A 9,641-nucleotide genomic window follows, 5' to 3' on the forward strand; every position below is an offset into this window, starting at 1 on the left:
GCTAGTTACAGTGAAAGCAAACAGGATGTCTTTGGCTGATTTTTTTCCCCCTCTCTCTGGATAAAAAAGTAGATTCAGCATTCTGCAACATCCCAGCTGCAGTGATTTAGCCCACAAAAATGTGCCTTTTTGCTGTTCTGCTAGCACTGTAATTTATTCTGGTTTACGGAAAATATTTCTGAACCTTTACGCTGTCCTGTTAAATATCGTTTCATTTGAAAAGGGAGAAGGAAATTACAGTTGTGGTACAAAATCAAGCTGTGCAGTTTTAAATTGGATAAAATGCTATTTAAAACTCCCCTGGCTGTGCAAAGAGCACAGGGGTTTGGGAAAAAAGACACAGGGTTCCATCCCCCAAAAGAATTGTACTGGTGGGAATAATACTGGGCATCAAGGGTTTCTCATGAATTCATTCTCTCATGAATCTTTACTCTAAATCTAGCAAGAAGGGCAAGCTTTCCCAGGGTCCTAGTACATTAAAGATGGGGGTGTCCCCAGAAGTCCTTTTTAGCAGAAAGGACTGCAGTTTATGATTGTTGATGTTAGCCCTAAGCACATGCAGCTCAGTGAAAGTCTTCAAATATCCCTTCTCTAGAAGTGTCCCTCGATGCCACTGTGGAGTAGAAGCCCAGAGAGTTCACTGGTGTTCAGGGGATGAAGCCACCAGAAGAACCTGAGGGGCTCTCTGCCTTCTGCAGGGGGCCGGTCCTCCAACTGGCAAATGAGGAGAAAGACTCCAACTCCTCATGACGTACCAACGTAGTCAGTGCATGTGACTTTTGTCCTTAAGGTTCCTGAGTGCTGACAACTGTATGTCTCACGTTCTCTTCATTGCACTTGAAACTTCAGAGAAGAGTTGTGTTCATAGGTTGCTTTATGCTTGGAAAACAAAGAAATAAATTCTCTTGTAGTATCTTCAAATATATACATTTTAGTAAGAAACACTTACCCTGGAGGTTATAGGGCAGTTGTCAGCTTTTGCTGCTAAATATTACTTGTTCTAACAGAACATGTTACTGCCGTAATCCACCTTTTAGAATCTGTAATTCATTGCTTTAAGTAGAAGTGTATGAATAGCTGAAGCTTGTACATATACAAAAAATGAAATCTTAGTATCATTTATTTAATCTTCTTGGTGCTAGGGGATTTTTCAGAGCAGTGATGTTTATTTTAGCGAATACCTGTTGAAAAAATCAAGAACATGTAATCCTGCATAAGTAGATATGTTTGGATAAAAGTTGAGCTATGGAAGCCTTAACTTGTATTGTTGAGGTTCATTCCCTGTTTTAAATGGGCTTACCTCCCCGGGGTAAGCATGCAGCAAAATCCAGGGTCACTAAGTTCCTCAGGTGGAACATTTTAATATTACAACATTTTTCTTGAGCCAGACATAAGATGAAGAGACAAAAGTCAGAGAAAGAGTCTATATCTCAATACTTTCTTCCACCAAGACCTTCTTTGTCTTTCCAACCTTTTTCTGTTTCTTTCCAAACCCACAGCCTGAGGAGGGTGATGTTATCTGGCATGATAAACTGACTCAAGTGCAATGTAGTGTGTGAAAAGACAAGCTGCAGGAAGTGAAGAACGTTGAGTTGGCTTTAACTTTCTCAGTAGTGCTGAAAGAAAAAAAGGGAGGACGAATATGAAAGATTTATATTCTTTTGTTTCTAACATGAAAGTTTTCTACTAGATTGTGCATATATATATATATTTTTTTTTACTCTTTACTCCTTTCAAGATAACCTTAGATTTTGCCTATCTTTTACAACTGTCAATGCTATTACAGAAGACAAGAGGGCAGCAGGGAAGTGTAGAGCATTTTATTCAGATTGTTAAAATCCCATTTTTACAGTTGATAGTAGTTACTCTCTATTTCGCAGCAATGCCTAGTTGGCATTTGGTGAAATGGCTCTGCTCTTTCAGTAAAGTTATGGAAATTCATGGCCCAATACTCTTGAGTTGACTCAAACGTTTATCTTCTAACAAGACCAAAGATGGTCAGAATTTTGTTTATTTCCAAGGGTAAAATGTTCCTAAAATCTACTAGTAGACATAAAATAGTTTTAAGTACTGAAGGCCAGATGATTTTCTGCTGAACAAACTCCTGAGAATAGTACCTGACACTAAATCTCACACTGGGAGATTGTAGCTCCAGTATTTATGGTCAGATTTTCAAGAGAGCTCTGTACATAACTAGGCATCTGATCTGTATGAACAACTACAGTGATCTGAAGGACCCACTGGGTGACACTTCAGTGATGAAATTCATTTGTTTATTCGTCTGATTTATATGAGAAAGGAAGAAAGCTGACCGTAAAAAACAGATATCCCTGCATTTTGAAAAATCATCCTTAAAGCATTTTGTTTGTTTTGTGGTAGATAAAAGCAGCTTTTTGCTTGTTAAATCTTGCACTCCCTCCTGCAGACTTGATACCAGTCTATTACACATTTCTCTTTGTGGATAACGATTTTCTAATATTTCATTCCAGAAAGCCGCGTTGTTTTTCTAAAAGTTTCCATGAACTGTTACTTATTCAAGTTCTCAACTCCCTTATCTGATGAACAATTCATATTCATATAGCTCAGGAATATGTGGATTTTCTCATGTAAGTTTGGGGTGATCCTGAATTTGTTTGTTTCATAAAATATAAAAGGTCTTCAGGAATTTCAACTCTGGGCCTGCAGGAAGCTTTGAATTTTACCAGTAGACAGAACCAAACCTTTGGGTCCAAGCAGCCAGAGACTATGAGGGTATGCATTTGAATGTTGCAGGCTTCAAACTTTCTCAAATACTGACATTTAAAGCAGAAGATTCACAAGGTAGGGCCAGCGTGAGGCCCACAAAGTGGGTGCTGTGTATACATGTTGGTATCTCTTGTTTGTCACAGAATGTGTGAGCTTTACAGGAGGAGCTCTGCAGGACCAGAGCATTTTGGGGTTCTGAGTTCTGCCTATTGAAAAGGCCTTTTCCCAGCAACCTGACCCAGGCTTGTTCTTTTGCCCATCTTGCTCGTGCAGCTCCTCTCAGTTTAAGTGTTGCAGTAAAGATATTCCTGATTCACTGTTAAAGAGGCTGAATTAGTAGTGTGTAAACTCCAGCAAATTCTGAGCTGGAGTACAGTATTTGTGAACCCCAACTGGAATAGAAATCCAGTAGGTGGCGATGTTGGATTTTCTATGCTGAGGGTCCCTGTTCTTTGTAAACCTGTTGTAGTTCTCATGGAAATCAAGGCTGAAGATCCCATTTATTAAAATAGTCCAGGGTTGGACGCTAAGCTAACTAAAAGAATGGGGATAAGCTGTAATAATTACCTCAGGCTGGAGAGCATATTCTAAATTTGTTTTTGAGGACAGTTTTTTTGATCTTCACAGTGAAGAAACCAAACCTTAACAAATCAAGCAAAGGAAAAATAATTACCATTTTCTGGAGGTCATATAGAGTTCAGGTTCTATGCTAGAATTAAACATTTGCACACAAGTCTCAGTGGAATCAAATTATTGTGCTTCCCATAGAACATTTTAAAGGAAATTGTGAAACAGGCAATTAAAGGGTTTTTAATCAGCTATAAGTTAAACTTCTACTACATCTGCTTTTTAGTTTGACTTATTCAAGAAACCGTGAAGGACACTTACTCATTTAGACTGTCCATTCTCTTTTTATCCATACCTTGGCTGAAGTCCTATAAAATGGATGGAAATCAATAAATAGGCATATTGTTCTTCGCTGGTCCAGCTAATATATTTTGACATCAGAAATTTCCAGTAACAACACTAGATTTCCTTTCCCTGTCATCTTCCAGTTACCTGAAAGACCTTATGCCAATACCTATTGTTTTCATTTTGACTCAAATTCAGTGGGTATAAAATAAAATCCCAGCCTGTTAATTAAGACTATTCTTTGTCTTTATCATTGTTTACATGATTTGTAGAGCAAGATGCTTGTTATTCAGCCAGTGTTAATGAATTTGTCTCATCAGAGCTCAAAACTATGCCAATTCACATCATTAGAGTGTCTAAAACAGGATTTACTATTGTGAGTGAAGTCACTGATTCATCTAGTGGAATTGCATGGCCAACAATGACAATACTAAACGCTAAAAAATGGAGGGGTTCAGACTACTATAAACAACCCCCTGAGGACATTTAATTCAGGAATTCCCAAACTGTAATCTGTGGCTCTCACAGCTGGTCAGCAGATTTAGCTGGCCAAGTACCACTCCTAAAAGAAAAGTGAGTGGAAGTGAGAAGCAGCAGAAGTACTCAATGTGACTGGCTATCTCAAAGGCTTACTACATTAAGAACAGATAAAACAGAGCATGTTTTCCTATTGATTATCCATGTAAGCAAAAAGCATGTTACGTGATCCTTCCTGAGAGAAAAGATGGCAGAATGACATATGGCTGTAGTCATCACTGCATTCTCTCTTTGCAAATATTCTTTGCAATATGAAAATTTTGGATTAGTGATTTCTAGCATAGGTGGAATTTCAGTGTTCCACATTGGAAGAAAAATTTTACTAGGCCCAGCAGATAGCCTTTTTATCCTGATACGTGAAATCTGACTAATCTTGTTATTTTAGGTTACCTGTTGCAAAGATTATGAACAGTTGTAAATGTATCTATATTTTTAATTATTAAAATATGGTAATAAAATATTTCCCTCAGGTAAGATATGCCACAGTAAGTTTTATAGTTTTCAGATAAATAATTTCATCTTGCAGATAATGACTTTCATTTGGGACATGCTGCTTTTTCACTTGGTTTCAGACTTACACCCTCAGTGATGCTAACGGAAAAATGAAGTTACTGAGACATGTTTGTAATCTCAGTGGAGTTCACTGGTTACAGGAGTAAATAAAAAATACAGCTTTACCATTATCCCAGTGCTTGATTAAAACCAGTGATAAGCGTGTCATTGTGAATGATTAAAAAAGTACATACTGATACATACCTTATTAGAACTGTGCATTCAGTTTTGAATATGATATTCCTAAAATTATGGATATTTGAGGAAAAAGCCAAACCATAGATTGCAACTGAGTATAAATTGAACCTAACTTTATGCTTTTACAACTAAGATGAGAGAGCAGAGGAATGCTGATGCATTAGTTAACATTGTAGTGACATAAATGGACATAATAGTCTTGCTTTTCTCTACAGGAACACTATGCTCATTTTAATTATAAACCAGTCAGATAAACGTGTTATAACAAGTTGTCCTGTGACCATTAAGATGAAAAAGGGCTAATTTCCTGTGGATTTGTGACCTTTCTCTCTTAACACTTCTCTGTTTCACTTAGTGTTTTCAGTACCCTCATTTGTCTTCCATGTTGTCAACATGCCCTGTTCCACATTGCCCTGTTTTATCAGGCAAATGGGAGCATGTGGCTTGGCTGCTTCAGGGCTGTATATGTGCTGACTAGCTAGTCAGCGTGTACAAGCTTAAGTAGCCAGCAGGCTTTGAAAGTGATCAAGGGACAGACTTAGAAAGGTCTTAATCTGAGAGGAGACACTAGTTTGGGTCCTTTCTACTCTGCCACCAATTTTCATAATATGGAATTGATTATCTTTCTTAATTTATTTTCTGGTTCAATTTGGTAGAAATCAATGAAGAGGTTCAAAGGCTAATGAGAAGAGGATGGGAAAAGAAGCTGACAGATGGATGGACAGACAACACGACTGTGTAAGCCTCAGTTCTTTAAAATGCCAGGGTAAAGCTTCATGCAAGTTAATGAGCCATATGTTATTCACAAACTTATATATGTATCCATGTTTTCATCTATAACCAAGGTGAAAACAGCTTTGCATAGGATATCGGAATAAGGACCATCTTCCTGAATCCAGAATTTTCTATGAATGGGCTAAACCACATCTGTTTTTATATCTAGATTTCATTCTGTGTTTCTCAGAAAATGTTATGTACTGTTCAATGTATATGAAATTTGTTGGTGCCTTTACAAACATCATGCTTGTTCTCAACTGGCTGGCACAAATATTTCTAAACAGACAGGATAACAGAGTAAAAGATTTCTGTACACTTTAACCACAGATAGCATGGTTAATGATGCTTTGATTACTATGCATTCAGAGAGAAATTTCTCTCTCATTTCATAGACAAACCAATAATTACACTTCCCAAGAGAATAATGAAGGAATTTAGAGTTGTTTGTATATATATGTATACAAACCTAAAATAGTAAGTAATGGATAGAGAGAGCTTAAGAAGATGAATCATTTCTGTCTGTTTGTAATGTTAGTGAGCAGATGGCTCCAGTGAGGCACTTATATGTAAAATAGCTTCTCCCCTTTCTTCTGTGAGCCTTTGAAGGTTTTCTTATAACAAAAGAGAACAAAATACTATTGTCTATGGGTCCTACGCAATGCATGGAAAGAGTTAGTTGTTTGACAGTGGGATCTAACACACGCTCCCTGAAACATGCGCTAAGCTGAAAGATGTCTGCTGGCATGCACTAGGACATGCTGGAAGGAGGTGGGGCATCCCGAAACCCTGCCTTCTCCAAGAACCTTGGTATCTGCAAATGCTTAGGATCCACAGTCTAGATACTTTTGCTGAGGGTAAGCACTTTCAACTGTTCTTTGTAGGGGAGAGTAAAGCTCAACCTTTTTAAAAAACGGAAGAGAACAAACTGGAACAGAATGGCAATTAGCATAGCGGTCATTCTGTAAGAGAGACCCTTGGCTTCAATTTTCCCATCACTCTGGGTAGTGCCTTAAACCCTAGAGAAAAAGTTTTGGTGGATGTTTCCTGTAGAAGCCATGCTTCTGTAGCATGTATAGCTGGGACCTCAAGATGCATTGTGCCAGAGGAGGATATGTCATTAGTGCTGTGCACAGACATCTGAAAGGGAGGAGTACTGTTCTTTGCTCTGTGCAGTGTCTGTGCAGACTATATTATACACCCTGCAGATGAAACATTAAAAAAAAATGCAGAGGCTGCAATTTTCCTAAACGCTGACCACTATGTTACTGCATCAGGTGTTTTTCCTGGTCTTGGGAATCATGATTTACCTTTTGCATTATAATATGCTTCACATAGAAGGTAACTAGTACTCCTTCAAGACCCAAAAAAGTCCTGGTGGGCAGAAACGTTTTTTGGTTACATTAAAGTGACTAAAACTATCACGGTGTGACTTCATGTTAGCTGTAGCCGAAATATTTCCTTTTCACTACTTCAGGATGAAAATGACATTTCTTTGTATGATGCGTCATCCCCACAGTACGATCTTCTGCCTGATGAAGTGTGTGAGCCATAGCACTGCAAGCCTGATTTGGAAAAAAGGTAAGTGTATCTGCTGTAGAGTGTATCAAAACAGAGTCCAGTTTATTCTCTTGGGAATGAGCTGGCTAGTTTGTGGTCACTGACAGAAATAAGCAGTTGTTAGTATACCAATACCTTCATACCATATCTGCTGTGGATTATCATCTCTTGTGATGTGCATTTTTATGCTCATTTGTGTCAGGTGAAAGTCAAGTGCACTGACTGAGAACAAGGAGCACATCTGTTCAACAGAAAGTTACTATTTTTACATTTTCCAGGCTAGAACTGCACTTTATAATATTAATGTCCCCTCTTCTCTTCCTGTCGCATTTGGAAAGATAATAGAAAACTGCATTTCCAAAGACTAAAGAGTGTAGAATGCTCTAGAGTTTCAGCCTCATTCAGTTGAATTGATTTTACCATAACTCTTTTCAAAAATAAGCATTTTCATGATAGGTGAGTGTATTGAAGCCTAATGGGTTTAATTTATGTGCAGCTGGGCTGTAACAATACTCTGTGAGCCATTACAGCTGTGCCTCTCAACTGAATGGCTTTGTACAAACCTCTAGTTAGCGATTAAGCTCCACACAGTAGCTTAACCTGGAGAAATTCACAGTGTTTTACCAGCAACTTCTATGCTAAATGGCAGCAACTCCTCTTTGGAGGCAAAGCTATTTGCCCACAAAATGGGTTCATGAGCAGGTCTGTTATTATGCAGAAAAAAACATGCATGATGGGCTGTAGTTGCATCTGATAGACTGCCATGGTGTTCCAATTGCCATTTCACTAGATTGTGGATGTTCTGATTGTCAAGTGAATTTTGGCTGTACTAAAAAATTGGGCTAATATGGGCTTGGCCCACAGGGTTTGATGATGATGCCCTGACCCAAGTAGTTTTTCCTTTAAAGGCAAACGTTGCTACAGGTGAAGGACTAATGGATGATGGTAATTTGTACGGTCTCATTTGGCTTGGCAGTCACAGAAGATTCCAGTAGCAAAAATAAAGGCATTTAGAATGGATTAATTCTAGAGAAATCAGGTGGCCTTGCAAGAGTTTCATATTTTAAGGTGAGTATGGCAGACTTTCTCTTCTGTAAGCCTCATGGTCCTACCTCCAGATGCATGTATTACTTTTTCTCTGTGTTAACAATCACTATGATTGCCTGTATCTTCATTGAAGCTGTGGCTGGAGATGAAGTAAGCTCTACATATGAGCAGATGTGACACGACTCTTTTGAAGTCTTACGTGCTTTTAGCAAACTTGCATGGGTTGGTTCCCACTGGTGCAGTGTTGCTTAGTAAAAGAACAGACTGTATGAAACCTTACAAAAATAGGAATTGATGAGATGAAAGGTAAAAAACTTAGAAGACGAGCAGTGGTCTATTTGTTATGGAAATATCATGTAATGTTATGCGTGGCTGTGGAGAGCCTGGCATGGCAAGATATGTTCATGACCTGGAAAAAATATTCCAGAAGAGAAATGTGTTTTGGAGATATGTTAGGAATCCATCCATCTTATATTTGTTACAGTTATATGTTGTGGGCTCTCTAATCTTAAAATTTAATTGGGCAGTGATGAAGAATAAGACAGTTTGTTAAAATGGTATCTGAAGTATGTATTGTGTGTTGCCTGAACTCATTCTCACTTCCTTCTGTTATCACTGTTTGCTGTGCTGGAGCCTACAGTCCGTCATTCCTTCATCTGTCTGATGCCAGGGAGGTATCAGATGATCCCTTAGGATCATCTTAGGATGTGGCCTAATGAATACACTAAGAAAAATGAGTCTGATGGAAATACCTGTCTTAGAGATGACAGAATATATTTGTTTTGATTGCCTGTGATTATTTCCGACTTCAGTAAACTTTTTTCACTTTCTTGTTTTCCCTAGTATTAGAGATCCCAAAGCAGAGCTTCCCTTAGTTTCGTGTTTCTTGTCAAAGCAGCATAACTTCCTCATGTCCCCAGGAAGGATGCCCTTAATATACTTGCTGGGCTCGGGCTTGAGAAAGGGAAGCGCTGCGGGGGAGAGGTCTTGTGGCTCTTGAGCCTCATACATTTTGCATGCAGTTCAAATATGCCTTCCATGCTAACTAAAACATTATGATGTGAAGATCAGTGGTACTGTGGCTGGCTGTGAGAGAAAGCGTAGTAGCAGGGATAGATGAGCTCATATTGCTGTCCCAGCAGAGCCCAGCAGCCTTCCCAGCCCAAACCTTTAGAAGAACAGTAGATCTTTTGGGAAAAATATTACGGTCTGCCTGTGAACACCTTCTCTCCTCCACTCTCTAAGTCTTATCGGACATGTGTCTTGGGGTTTTTTGCATTCTGAGGGTTTTGGCCTATGATTCATAGGGGTTAGGG

At 38.7% G+C, this 9,641-nt stretch overlaps 1 long non-coding RNA gene across 4 annotated transcripts in view; it reads left to right on the forward strand.

Moving 5' to 3' along the window:
• LOC118256752 (uncharacterized) overlaps positions 1-9,641 on the forward strand; it is a 171,381-nt gene that overhangs the window by 1,184 nt on the left and 160,556 nt on the right. For all 4 annotated transcript variants that reach the window (XR_004781317.2, XR_004781318.2, XR_004781316.2 and 1 more), the window contains exons 2-3: positions 5,601-5,682; positions 7,196-7,299. This is a non-coding gene — a long non-coding RNA (uncharacterized LOC118256752). The remainder of the gene's footprint in view (positions 1-5,600; positions 5,683-7,195; positions 7,300-9,641) is intronic.

The sequence above is a fragment of the Cygnus atratus genome, chromosome 14 (genome assembly GCF_013377495.2).
Source record: "Cygnus atratus isolate AKBS03 ecotype Queensland, Australia chromosome 14, CAtr_DNAZoo_HiC_assembly, whole genome shotgun sequence".
In the NCBI taxonomy this organism is placed as follows: domain Eukaryota; kingdom Metazoa; phylum Chordata; class Aves; order Anseriformes; family Anatidae; genus Cygnus; species Cygnus atratus.